This window comes from Metopolophium dirhodum, chromosome 1 (genome assembly GCF_019925205.1).
Source record: "Metopolophium dirhodum isolate CAU chromosome 1, ASM1992520v1, whole genome shotgun sequence".
Lineage (NCBI taxonomy): Eukaryota > Metazoa > Arthropoda > Insecta > Hemiptera > Aphididae > Metopolophium > Metopolophium dirhodum.
The window spans coordinates 64,766,367-64,782,432 of record NC_083560.1 but is presented as its reverse complement, the minus strand read 5'-3'; positions in this window follow the sequence as shown (position 1 = coordinate 64,782,432).

Here is a 16,066-nt window from a genome sequence, read left to right as displayed (position 1 = left end):
AAAAGTATTGTGTAAGATTCCTCCCCCTCCCCCTGATTGTGGACCGGAATATGACCGGAGATTTTGATAATATATTTTTGAATCGCTGCGCAGTGTTATTTTTTGTTACCTAGTTGATTTAATCATCGTTCCACTACTAATTAGTCGTAATATTACTATTATATATGGCTATGTAGTGAAATGTCCTACAAAGTTGTTTGCAACTTGTTGGACACTGTTGGATAACTTCCCGATTTCGTTATTTATTTTTACCGGGAGAGCTTTCTTAAGTTTTGCTCTGCCAACTTTACTCCAACACACATTATTTTCGCCGGTAGAACTTTTTTGAGTTTGTGCGTTGCTAACTTTATAATGAGAGTCGCCGTACTATACATACAATACATTATACTATTTGCCACCGCTGTCTAGATGAAAAGCGACGACGTTAGTATAATATGCGTTATCAAATTGTATTTTAAAGATAACGCGAAACGTACTTACCCATAGTACCTGCCTATATAGTTGCAGCGCGCCCGGAAAACTTTCGTACCCGGCTCGCGGGATTATATTCGATGTAGGTACATATTTATGATTTCTGACATTGCGGGAAACGCAGTGAAATTGTATATAATTATATAATCAAAAGTTACGGTAAGTAAATGCGATTGACGGATGAACCGCGCACATCGTATATAGTATCGGCAACAGTAAACAACCGTAGAGCGGGGCTCGCGTTTTCGTGTTTGTTTAGTATTCATAATTTCTGACGAACTTTCTTCTGCCACACCATTGCAGCAATTATAGGTCTAACGTTAAAATAATAATATTATGTACTATTGGTATCTATAGTATGTACGTGTTTTCCGATTACCTGTTTATAGTCTTACCGTGGAACGCTGCGCACCAATTCGATGGAGGGATACCAATTTAATATTATATTGTTATATATTATTATTATAGGAACGCGGCATACCGGCGAGCAGAGACATAGTCAGTGGTCGTTGTTGTTGCCTCGACTTAATGAACTCTCGCATTCCGATTTGATGATATGCAATTATGCAGATTTGTACGTATTATTATAGTAATGTACGCAGATACCTATTAGACTGCGCGGGTTATTTACAGACGCACGCGCGCTATTACAATCACAATTATAATTACTGCCGAGCAATAATGGCGCAAGTGAACTATCAGAAATACCGGTCACAATATATTGTATTATGTACTGCACAATACAGTCGTCAATCACGCATCGTACAACAACAACTGGATAGAAAAATCACTGCGAGGAATACGTACGCATCTACTATATAGGTATTATTAGATAATATTATAATATATTTATGTACTTATACGTTATACAAGGGCTTCGGACCGAAAATATTCCGATTTTGGTTTCGGTTTCGGATATCGGTATACATTTTTTTCTGATTTCGTTTTTGGTTTTGAATACCGGTTTATATTATTTTCCGATTTCAATTTCGGTTTTAACCGGTATACAAAATCGGTATCCAATATCGGTTTAAATAACCCTATCTGATCAAAGATCATTCGTACACTTTGTCATCAATTCTCTCATTTTTTGCAATTATTTTTGTTTCATTTTTTGAAGTAAACTATTTGGGACAATTATTCATATTAAGTGCCTACCCACTGTGCAACGGAATAGTATACTATTAATTATAGTTAAGTTTCTATAATCTATATAGAGAGCCGCTTGTATAGGTACTTACGGCTTTCTATAAAAAAAATATAATTTAGAAGCTATAAGAATCATTTATTAAATCTTATTATTAGCCCCTACAATTCGAAAAGTATATAATATTACTGTATATTTTAATATCCCTGTTGCTGGGGAACAGAATTGCAGCATCAGTATTATCTTAACTTGATCGTACAAGGCGACTAAAAAGATAACGGGATAGCTATGACGGGTATAATAGGAGCCTATCATCCCATACCAGGAGCATCCAAGTCTCTCCTGACTGATGGGGGTCGAGGGAGACGGGCCAACCGCTAGCCGGCCTGGGAAGCTAGAATAGCGGGAGAGGCTCACACCTCGAGTTGACCCACCGATGTCAACGATAAACCCAATCGGTACCACGGGGGAAGGGAGCCCCATCGGAAACGATGCCCTTCTATGGTTGAGGTGCTGAAAGGTGGTGGCTGTGGGACAAGCGCTAAGATAGTACAACACTCCACCTAAGTGTGAGGAAGGATCCTTAAGGCACAAGCCGACCTGATTCGGATATAGGAACGGGTCATAGGACCCGGTACTGGTGGCCCCTATGGCGACCCGGGTATGATCTGCTCTGCTCGAACCTCTTCGGCTCGTAATTTGCGCTCAGTGCTAATACACGGTCCGAGGTTGTATCGGCGTATGCCATAAAACCATGGATGACTATGTATATTTTAATATTAAAAATATAATTTTTCCGTTTTATTTGTTGGCAATATATATGAATAGGCGGATGTTTGGTACATTTTTTAAGAATGGGAGGTGCATTTTACCAGTATTTAAAGTATAGATTTCTGCTCTCTTATTAATAATTGCATGATCTACGAATGTTCATAAACAATTATATTTGGTGAGAAGATTTAAATTTCTGGGTGGTAGGGGCCGGCTAACCCTCAGGAAGTCTTATCCTGATTATCTCCTATGGGACTAGTATGGGTATATTATGAAATTAAGTTGAAATGCGAGCAAATTATTTTTTCTTTTATAGCTTTATAAACATATTTCAGTCATATAGTCACACATTTGATTCGTAGTGTATATTATTATATTCATTTTATTTTGCTATTTTGAATTTGTTGGTTATGTTTATATTATTTGAAATTTCTTTCATAGGTATCTATATTAATATTATACATTATTTTTCAGTTTAGCAAACATTCAAAAGTAGTTGTTGAGCTGTAAGCTCTCATTTTCGGAAAACTTCGTAATTTAATTCTAGTTCTTAGAAAGTTTTAATTAAGTTTTATTTTTAAGTTTGTAACATTATGTTTCAAAGAAACAATTATTTAAAATCTCAATTTCCTCTTACTACTAAATTTATTACCCTAAAATGTGAAACAAAAACGGGAATGAAAAATAAAATTGTATTAGGTATTACTTATAAATTTATTATAATAAAACATTTAATATAATATAATATAACAAAATACATTTTGTCGAATTTTTAATAATATTCAGTGTTTTTTGAGTAGATTTTTCTTCTTTGTACTATTTTATCGTATTTTATCGTCTAATATAATTGGGGTTCTAAATTTGAAATATTTCACTTGAAATTTTTCAATTGAAATATTTCAATGAAATTATGAAAAATATTTTTTCTTCTTTTAAACGTGTTCGGTTATAGATGATTAGAAACAATAAATTGATTACACACTTAGAATTAAAGAAAAACATATTATCTTTGTTGATTTATTATTTCATATTTGTATATTCTATATTATATATAGTGCTGAAAAATATTCCTGGCATTATTTTGAGAATAAAAACATTATTCATGAGTTTTAAAATATTGTTGTATCTCAGCGGTCCAAAAGATAATGGTTTGAAATAAAGTCAATTCCGACAATGAATAAAATAATAGTGTATTTTCAGTAATTATAAAGTGTACAAAAGTCGTATAATATGTGCTGTGTGTATGTGGCTGAGTGATGTGAAGGTGCTCTGGGCTCATTATTTAATACTTAGATCATAATATAGTTTGTTATAACTTATAACTATTATAGATTTGTTAAACAACTTGTAAATTATATGTAAATATGTTACATATTTTCTTTGTTTCATATAATAAACCCGCTTTTAAAAATATTCACTTAGAAGTCGACGACTATAAACTTTTAGGTATAATAAACATTTTATTTTTATTTTTCATCAAAATGAAATATTTCATGAAAAATTCATGAAATTTTAAAACCTTAAATATAATAAAATACATTTCGTCGAATTTTTAATAATATTCAATGTTTTTTTAGTAGACTTTTCTTCTTCGTACTATTTTATCTACGACATTCTCCTAATTATTTTTTATTGCTTAAACAATCATTGCCACCATGTAGGACATATGGATAGGTAGTAGATATACTGACTACCGATAATATATAATAGTATTACACAACAATACGGCATGAAATAACTACCTATATTATATTTTGTAACCGGCAATAATGGACATTTTAGCATCGTTTATGTGTTTGGTATTTACTTTACTATACTATAGGTATTTATTTTACTCGATCGAAGATGGGGTGAAGTTCAAAATGAAGTGCCGATCGGACAGAGGTATTCGGTAGTGGTGTGGGTGTTCGACCCTCACGGTTCTGCGTGTTATTTGATTGATTTCCAACCCTCCCCCGCCGATATACAATCGCCGCCGAGACCTGCAAATACTCACACTGCCGCGGGACACTAACCAGTAACCTGTCTCTATTTAGCTGTATATAATGTCGACATTATGACATAGCTGGGTATTGGAGTTCGAGAATAATATTATATGCTGGTTATTCCTCGGCGGATACCAATACCGTCCAGAGAGGAACGAGGTCGGCCGTTGGCAGGTTTATACCCTTATTATTATTATTAAAGTATGGTACTATTACTTCGACCACTGAGTATAATAATATGTGTGATCGAAAATCTCGTTAATCCCACGCATTTGGCATGAGTCTGCTTGTATCGTTTTATCCCTCTGCAGCAACTACCTGCGTGTTTCGAGATTTCGCCTTTTCGTTTTTAATTTTTTTTACGTGCAATTACCTATTATACTAGCCGAAGACCCGACTCTGACTCGGCCCGTTCGATCTGCAGTGATCCCTCTTGTCGAATATATTATTATTATTATTATTGTTTTCGTCTATTGTCATGCTATCTACAGCTCTATATAGGATTTATTTAACGACAGCGTCTGTATTATTCCGTTGCCGTGTTTGACCGTGTTTTTTTATATGTTCGCGTTACTATATTGGTATCCAATTCGTAAGTATACCAATGATGTTTTTCACGTCACGAAATCCCTATATATACAAACGACGCTATTAAAAAACATTGGGCATTTTATTGTTAAAGCCTTAAAACAAATTGGCGTTATTTTTTATTTTTTTTTTAGCAAGTATATCGATATGGGTCTTGTACGAACGTAATATAATATAGTTTTGTCAGTGCATTTAACGTGCACAAAATACAGCAGATATAATATATTAATATGTATTTAACATATTTTAACGAAATACGTGTACATTTTCCAAATTAATTCAACAGTTTTCAATACAAACATGGGTTCACATTAGATTCACACGCACAATTATTCATAGAACTCGTTAAATGGTAACACGCAGTCTTCGCTGTTTAGAATTTATAATGTATTCACGCTTCTAATTGAGGTGTATCAGCGTATCTCATGGTAATTTTAATGATTCGTGGGGTTACACTGGCATGAATGTTTATTATCGTACATGGTAATTAGTAGGTATATCATTTCCTGACTGCAACTGTGGATATTACTGTACCTACCTACCTAAAACAAAAAATTATATCAAAATTATTAAAATTAAATAAAATACACAACTTCAAAAAATAAGAAAATGATCAGCATTTAATCATAAAATACTTATAAAAAAAATTATATGTCAATGGATCTTTAATATTTCTGAACTGCTAATATCCAATGTCGTAAAACTTTGAACACTCATAAAAATGTAATTTGACTTACCTATTCCACTTTTTACATTTTTTTTTTTTTTATTAAAGGTGATCAAACTGATGAAGATTCTCGTATTACATTTTCCAATCTATAAGATATAAAAATAAATATTTATATGAATTTCTAACTTAAAATAATTGTCGTGATCTTAACGAATTTTGTCAAAATTCTTACTTTACACGCTCATAAAAAAATATTATGGATTTAGGCTCGACTTTTTTTTAATTTCCACTTACGAGGAAACTTTTATTACATTTTTAAGATTTTTGACCGATCAAACATTTTTTTTTCTACATTAATTAAAAAAAAACTAATAAACATAGAAAATTTCGTATGCCTATAAATAGCTCAACATGAGTCAAAATATTTTGAAAATAGTATGATATAAAATGCTAATATAAATATTCAGTGAAAGTTGCATGTACCTAATGTAATTTTTTTAAAGTTACACAAAAAACTAAAATCGATTATGTTAAAAATTGTTTTTGCTTAAAAATTCCCGTTTTTCCTTAATTTTTTTTTTTCGTTTTTCCCGACGTTTTTAAAAAAAAATCGTATTTATCGTATACACAAACACAAATCATTATAAAATCAATACATTTATCACTCCGCTCAGAATCTAAAATTAGTATATACAAACTGTAAATGTTCTGCATTATGTTTTTAGTTAACAAGCTTGGTTTTAAATATATAATTTGATAAGTAAATAATTAATCTCAATTCAACTAATTTTTGATGTAATATAATAAAATAATATAGCAATAACCACTACCTAATAAATTCGATTTTATTAATAATAAAATAGTGACTATATGAAAACGAAATCATTACTATATTGTGTAACAATATTAATTCCAGACAGCCGATAGGTACTCTAAAAATAATTGGGATACGACTATAACCACTATATAGTTAGACAACACAACACTTGAGGGGAAATAATGCTAACCCGATCCCCGCTCATGCTGTGGTTCAAGAAGAGGAGAAAAAAGCAACAAAATACTTGAATTAAATGCTTTGAGCTAAAATCAATAGGTACTTCGAATGTTGTTACATTGATATAAATGCTGGTACTTTTATAAAAATGAGTAAATAAAAGAAACGATACGAATAAAGTTAAGTAAGAAACAATATTCTTAATTCAAAATATACATCTACGAGTTTATCAATACCCACTGGCCACTAAGTAAACTATGGTCTATAAGTCTATAGGACTAGGATTTGTATGCATTTTCATATTTTTATTGGTAAATATTCGTAAAAATACAAAAAAGTGTGATTAAAGATACAAATTTTTGTTTCAACATTTTACAGTTTTTAGAGTATATTTTACTATTTTAAGGTCATATTGGTCTTTTTATAGAATATTGAACTATTTTGTAACTCAAATAAAAACTTTTTTTAATTATTAAATATAACAAATTTAATTGTTATTTAATATTTTGTTCTACATTTTACTATAACTTTTATGTTATATTTTTGAACATTTTAGTTTTGCAAATAATATACATTAATAAACGAATAAATAAAGATTGCTGTAATATGTTGTGTATTAATTTAAAACCAAAACCCTACTTTTAATTTTAAAAATGACATGGTTTTTACGAGCATATTTTACCGCATATTTTCAATTTTTGGTTCATGATCACATGTTTTAAAGAACGATATCGTGATTTTTTATTTCTTATAAATTCGAGCCCTAATTTAATAACTTATGAATTAAATAAAACTTTACGTGAACTCGAACTATTACTTTGATTGATGGTGAATGGATAGATATTAAAAATCATCAGTATTTTGTTATCTTTATAGTATTTATATTATTATTAAAACTTTCATTATATATAGTAGAATTTTTGTGTACCCTACTCGAAAATGGTTGACAGAATTTTAATTCGTTATTAATAACATTTTTAATTTCAATTAAATTATAACCAAAATACCTGTACAAGTTTTTTTTTTTCATACGCTCAGCATATTAATAACCGATGAAAGTATCAAATTTACGCCAGTATCGATATTAGACTTAATTTCATTTTAATACAATTTATCAAGATATTTACGATCAGGACATTGTTAAAACGTCATTACAATTTGTAGGTTTATATTTTGAAGTATGCGTTTTTAACTGCCTATGCGATTTTAATTTGTCATATTATATTACAATTTTGATTACAGACATTTTTCAAAATACTTTTACTAGGTATAATAGGCTAACTAAGTATTTGCATACAAATTAAAAAATAAATACTTTATCGGTATGACGACGTATGTATCTATACATCCTATAGTAAATAATGCTTTGCTTAATGTGGTTTTCAGAATGGTTAATAATTTATCATTGATTAAAACAAACTAAAGATAACTGCAGCTCAACTCACTATTACAGAGCTTCCATTAATAATAAATAACTCAAAAAGTGTTTCATTTTGTTCAATTAGTTATTTTGCTAAATCCTTATCCTTCCTATACATCATATTATTATAGTGGCATAATATTAAACTCACACAATTAATATGATAAGCTTCTGTTTCAAAAACGTGATGAAACGTTGTTTTGATGTATATTGATGATCTACTAACTAACACCACCAGATAAACCTTTACTAAATCTAAACAAACAGATATAACGATAAGGTCAAACGTACTATGCATTAATGCAGAACTTTGACAACAATGAAATTATTTGATTACCCGTCATCCTAAACAAAGAAATTATTGTTGTTTCTCTGACGTCCATACAAAGAAATTTTGACCTTTAAAATATTCAGTATTTCATAGGAATCTGTTTTGAACAAGTGTTGTTAGAATGTATTCAAACAATATTGTCATTATGAAAACTTATCGTAGGTACTTTCAAAATAAATATAAATATATTGAAATACGGTGAGGTATATAAAACGAAACTATAAACAATTTCCAAGTACCTACCTATAACGTTATATTTTTCAAAATTAATTAAATAAATTATATTCTTATAAAAAAACACCGAATAAATGTAATACGTTTACCTATTTACTACATTATACAATGAATGTTATACATTATCAATATTATTTTTACACGTACACTACAAACTTTGTATGAATATTGAATACACACGTTTATTGAAACTGTTTAAACAATAGTGTAGCGTGAAATTTGTCGGGCCTGAGACAAAGATGGCTAAGAAGTACCTGAACAAAGTATTTTATGTACTTTCTCACAAAGTATCAACATTTCAAACTAAATACTTTTTATTTAAGTAATATATTTAATATTTTTAATTCAATCACGTAAAATAAAAAAAATGGTGCACAATTAATAATCTATAAAATTAATGTAAGTATAACATTAATAAAATGCTAAAAATAATGGTTTAGTTGATTTATAACACATTTAATGTAAAAAAAAATTGAAAGTATCTATAATTACTTTTTAAAGGACCTATCTGTATGTACTCAAAAACTTTTTTTTACTGTGTATTCAAATACGTATTTTAAATAATTTTCAAAATAAGTATCTTTTTTGTACTTAAATACTTTTAAAAAGTATCTTTTAAAGATTGATCCTGGTGATTCCGGCCTAAATACGCCACTGTGTTTTACTAAAGTGAAGTTTTCGCATCAATTTTATTTATAAGAAAATTATATAACACTGAGATGATTTAAACACAGTTTATATATTATTATCTGAAGAACCAACACACACGATTCTGCTTCTGCATAACGAGTATGTATAGCCATTTAAATAATTATTTTTTTAAAAGATAAATTAGTTTTTACTATAATATTTAAGTCAATTTTTTATTTTAAATAAATATTTTATAAAATATTTAAACAGATTTAATTAACATGTTTATTTGATTGCATACGAGTTGTGTTAAAATAATAATTATAATTTTTACAAAACTTTTAAGTTTTATTGGTAGGTACCTAATTGAAAAAAAAGTTTATTCGAAAAAATTTTAATATTAAAATGAGAAATATTTGTTGTATAAAATAAAAATGAAGCAAAAAAGCAATTATACTTTTTACAAAAAAGTGAACGAATATCAATTATCAACTGAAAAAAATTAACTCATTTTGAACTTTTAAAATAAGTTTCAATTAATTTTTTTCCATCATTATACAATAAAGAATGTTTATTATTTTATAAAATGAAATGTAATATTATTTACTATTTAGTATACCCATATATTTTAATAACTAAAACCTAATACATTTTTATTTTTAACCATACCTACAGAAATCAAGTTGGAATCAATAATAATAAATTAATAAGTAAGTATGAAAATGGATAAAATTGTCCGGGTTTTCTTGTCTAGTGAAGCGATTGCATTTTTTTTTTATGCTTTATGAACAGGATTCTCTTAGCATGTATTTTGATATTTTTCATTATATACTCAGATTTAATTAAAATGTTGTCTTCTAACTTATTGTATTACGCATTTAACAATTTCGTATTTATTGGACAGCAATTGATTTTTAATATGGGGATTTGGTATTTATAGAAATATTATGTTTGTATTGCTTTTTGTGCTCTCAAATTTAATCTACTGATGCATGTGTATGATGTGTTTAGATGTGTTATCAAAATAAAGCCCTGCGGGTTATAGTGGCAGAACGTAGTTGTAAAATATCCTTTTATATCAGGAACACGGTCCCCTAAATGTACCTCAAGATAATGAACCCATTCGTCATTACTTTAATTGAAACTGAATTAAAAGCTTACCCCATATCAGTAGGATTAAAAATATCAAATAATGTTATTTGACCTGTAATAATACACTTCGCAAATATGTCAAATACATTTGATAAAATGTACAAACAATTTATATGGAAATGTTATTCCACTGAAAAACATGTGTGCAAATTTCGTTCATAATTCTCAAACACAGAATTACATTTCCACTTTTCGTTTCAATATAATATTTCAAGGGGTTTCAATATCAAGATAGATTCCTTCATAAAAAAAAAACGAATTCGTTCTTTAATAACACTATACTGTAACTATGGCAACGAAACTCATGACGGCGGACACACAACGGTCATAATAAAAGGTATTCTTTTTATTCGAGGTAAAGTAACCTAAAATAAGAAGTATATTCAATGGCTAAAATATATATTAATAATATAACTGTTTTTCAATTTTACGGACGAAATTCCAAGGGAAATATTTCAAACGTACCAGGTCTCTGATATTAAAATGAAATGAAAATTGTTCTCTAAAGTTTTATCACAACTCGTTATTAAAAATACAAGTTTAGAACTCCTATATATACATCGTTATTATTCATAATTACGTAGAATATCTGTTTACCTATATATAATAATGAAATTACATGTCTGCTGCAGCCGTGAGAATTGCGTGGCAGGTATCTTTATTGCATGCATCACCGCGTAGGTCTGAAATGCCTATAAACTTAGTAATGGTTTTAGTGTATGAACACGATTTTTAGAAATACCTTGCAGAAACCTTAAGTCATAAATAGGCCATAAGTGTAATTTGTAGCGTCTAGGGGCGATTAGCCTCGATCAAATTAATTAAATTAAATAATCATCGTACCTATACTTTGTAAGTAGGTATTCATAAGTTTGAATGGAATTTGTATCACAGCATACAACTTGACCAGCTACCATTGAATCTTAGGCCATCTTTATATATCTTTATATACGGTCGTATATTCCCTAGAAGTCGGGGACTGGAACCGAACCGAAAATAACCGGTTCTGGAACCAGAACCTTTAAAATATTAAGAATACCGGTAGCCAATTCAATTTCTCTCAAATTGACCATGGGATAGCATAAACTGCCGTTGATCATATTTTACATAACTGTGAAAGAGGAATCTAGGACGAAACGTCCCCGTTAAAAATTTGAGTTTATATACGGTCGTATATTCTCTAGAAGTCAGGGACTGGGACCAAACCTAAAATAACCGGTTCTGGAACCAGAACCTTTAAAATATTAAGAACCGGTACCGGAACCGAAACCTTTATTTTGATAAATAAAGTACCGGAACCAAACTGGCATTTTTAAATTATATAGATTCTTTTAGGTTCAAAAATAAAATAATTTTATTTATCATAATTTAATGGTATTACTGTTTTGTGTATAAACTATGTATGATCATATGAGTTTTCTAATATTTCTCATGATATCAATTAAACCCGCATTCTGGATAGGTATTTAAAATTATTATACTTTTTGGTACCTAAATTATCTGGAACTGGTACCGACATTTTGTGGAACCTATACCTTTATTATTTTTTTTTTTTTTATCATAAAACCAGAACCGAATCAGAACAGTTATTTTACTTTGAGAGAACCAGTTCCGGAACCGATACCGATAAATTCAAAAGGCTCCAGTCCCTGCTAGAAGTTATTATAATATAACCAAAGGACTTTTAGTCCACGAATTTTTATTAGAGAAAGTTTGTCCACCGTTTTTTTAAATCACTGTTTTTATTAATTTTGGAAGTCAATTTGATATCAGTGCACTATAAATTCATTAATATAAAAAAATTAAAAAAATAATGTGACAATAACTATTAATTATTCTAAATAAAAGAAAATGCAATTATATACTGTACAGAATTTATTTTATGATAATTATGTATATATTTTATATTGTTTAAATACATAAGTGAGTCACGTCAAAGTTAAGCGTGAATGTGTGTGGTGTGAGTTATTTAAATTTAAATTATTTGTAATTGTAAATTTATGATACAGTCATTTTTGTTAGGTGAAAAAAATTATTCATACATATTTTCAAAATATTCTATTATTATTTTTAAGAAATTAATAAAAGTTATGATTTACAAATCGTAGATCACACGCCCTTTAAATCAATATACGCTTGAAGCCAAACGTTCTATGACTATATAATATAATATATAATAATAATATATATAATATATACTATATAATACTATATATATTATAAGACCTCCCGGGGCCCAAAATATGTCCCATCTTAATATTAATTGACAAGGACGTTTCGTCCGTCTACCGCTAAAGTGACAATATCCTATGCCCTATAGGCTATAACAATCGTGTTACTGATTGCAACGAAAAACGTTTATAATAATATTATGTGACATATTATATCGTTACCCTGCTGTTTCATTCCCTCCCCCAGCAGTTTGTATAGTTATATTTTGTCAGGGCCAGATTTAAGGGGGGGGGGGAGAAGTCGGGGATTTATCACTGGGCGTATAATTTTCGTGGGCGTATTTTTAAGGTTTTAAATTTGAAAATTGAAAATTGAAAATGGACTTTCAAACAAAAGTCAAAACTACAAAATAATATTTTACAGGAAATGTGTAATAATGGGTATACGAATAAAATAAAATAATTTTATTTTTAATCGAGATAAGTAATAACTAATAAGTAATAACATTGATTTACAAATTAAAAAGGACAAAATATGAAATAGGTACGCAGTGCCGTGGAAATACCCGTCCGCAACTGTCAACGGTCAACTGTACACACTGTACACGCCTATAGTCTATCATAGATTAATGTAGGTACTCTCCGATTAATGATGTAATAAAGTATGGTAAATTACATCGTTTTCTTTCATATAATATATATTATATACCTACATATTATTATATTAATATATTTTATACATTTTTTCTTATATATTACGTAGATAGTTTTTTAAAACTTAATCTTAAAAATGGCACTATTAATTGTAATTTATTGTTATGTATAACAATTGTATATTTTTTCAAATAGGTACTACATAAAATGTTACTTACTACTGATTCAATTGTTTTCAAATTATTTATTAAATTACATGTTCGTAGTTTTTTAAATACAAATATACAACTATTAATTTTCTAGATAAACTATTGATAGTACAAAAGTACAACATAATTAAATAATTAAAACAAAAATACTATCATATTGATATATAGCCCAAGTCAGATTGAATATTATGTTTTACATATTATATTAAAATAATTTAAAAGGAAATTTATATTCTACTAGCTGATCTTGTGCACTTCGTTGCCCGTTAAATGTACCAACTCTATATGACTCAAACTTTGTTCAATTCGTTATTTAATATTCGGTGTATGGTGTTCAAAATGTATCTTAACTTTTTTGTTGCCTGGAATAAAAATTCTGATTCGCAGCAGTATATTATCAGGTAGGCAATCTACCTGCGGTAGATCGCGGACCCAGTGCTGTTTGTACGTAAGTGTATGATTTAACTCTAAAGTATCAAAGTTATACCAAGTTTATTTTGATATCATACAGTGGATTAATACCTATAATAAATTAATACATAATCCTAACCTAACCTAACCGTACTAAAATCCAATGAATAAAAAAAACAAATTTAACCCTTTTTAAATTAGCCAATCTTCTTCCCAGAGATCTGCACTCAAACATTCATTTATATATAATCTAGCTGATCCTGCGCACTTCGTGGCCCACAAAAAACTACAAAAAAATTGTGATTGTTCAACACCTTTTTGATGTAACTCACTGCAGTAAGAGCAACTCAGCCACCCTGGTAGGCAATGTGCGAAAATTCGATTTGATGTATGCTTGTACCTTATCTGCCTGATTAACCCAATAGCAACCATTTATAAACAAATATTTCCATCGTAAATCTCAAAATCCCTGTTTGAGCACTTCTATTAATTGGTGGTAGGTAGCGTGATGTTATAATATAGCCTATAGTCTTCCTCGATGAATTGACTATCCAACAAAAAAATAATTTTTCAATTCGAACCAGTACTTCCTGAGATTAACGCGTCCAAACACAAACTCTACAGCTTTATATATTAGTATAGATTTGGTTAATTATTTTTATTTTAAACTGTTTTTTTCATCTAATTTATTTTTATAGCTAAAGATATCAAATAGACAACCGGCTTCTTATCATTTTGGAAATTTATAAAATGTAGAATATAGAATGTAGATATTTTAGTATATACATTTAATCCGTAAGTTATAATCAATGATAAAGTAAATTTCTTTATCATGTTATAATCATTATATTACAACTTTCAGTACATAACTTACATTTTTGTTTTATTGTATTTTTTCCGTACCTAGGTACATATTAAGTTTTGATTGTAACAAATATTAAAAATGTATAATATTGTTATGTTGTAAATTAAATATTGTTCTTTTACATAAATGTTTTTATATTAAAAGTAAGCACAATGGATACCTAATTTAGATTTGTTAATAACTAATAATTCATACATGTTATTATTATCAATATTATTTATTCTAAGCCTAGAACTTAGAAATATTGACCACAGATTTTAGCTTTAAATACACATAAAGAAGTGCTTCTAAAACTATTACTTGATTAGTTTAAAATTGAAAATGTTTCATTTTTAAGTTAAAATCACTTAAATTATTCGTGATAAATAATTTATTGGTCAAGTATATTGCGAAAGGCTTTGTAAATGGTTGGTCCTCAGAATACTGTGTGAGTGTGCTTGATTTTTCGTATAAAAAATACTAATTTTGGTCATCTCTCTGAAATGGGCGTATTTTTTTTCATCTTAGATCCGGCCCTGTATTTTGTGTACCTGTACAATTTACAAAAAAGGTGAGTGGTATAGACAAAGGTTCGCGCACTGCGATTGTCGAATAATTGTTTTTCTCTTCGTATACATTTTTTGTTTTACTTCTAGTTGACTTCTATACGAACAGCATAATATGACGACCCAGTAAAAAAAAATAACAATAATAATAATAATAGTAATAATAAACACAAGCTGAGTTTATAATATATCAGCTGCGTGTTGGAACACGTCCCGCGTAGATATACAGACGATGAGCAAGTTACCTGCTATAAAGGTATATAGTATATCCACGTAGATTATTGCAGTATAATATTGGTATATTACGAATTGGGTTCTGCAACATCAAACTATATAACGAGTTATGTGTACAATACCGGCGCCGTTTCACCTGTTGGCACCGCGGTGGTCGCAGATGTCTGACCCGACTTATAAACTCAAACACACGTCGTGGTATAATATAGTAGGTATAAACTTGTATGAGTAGGCATCCGTATCAGCTGCAGCTGTGTTTACATATTATTATATCAATTAAACAAAATATCATTTCATATAGTTTATCGTCATGTCTCGTCGTCTATGCAATAATAATAATAATAATAATAATAATAATAATAATACACATACCTATACTGTTAAATTGCACGCGGTCTAGATAACGGCTATAATAGTCGTAAATCATTCCACCACACGGACATCGGGAGCGTGCACATCATCACAGTCCACAGACTAAATACGATAGACGATATAATATTATAGCGACGCGTACCTCAAGTCCAGCTGTAATAAATTATTGTATAAGTATATTATATTATATTAAAATATAATCATAACATTAT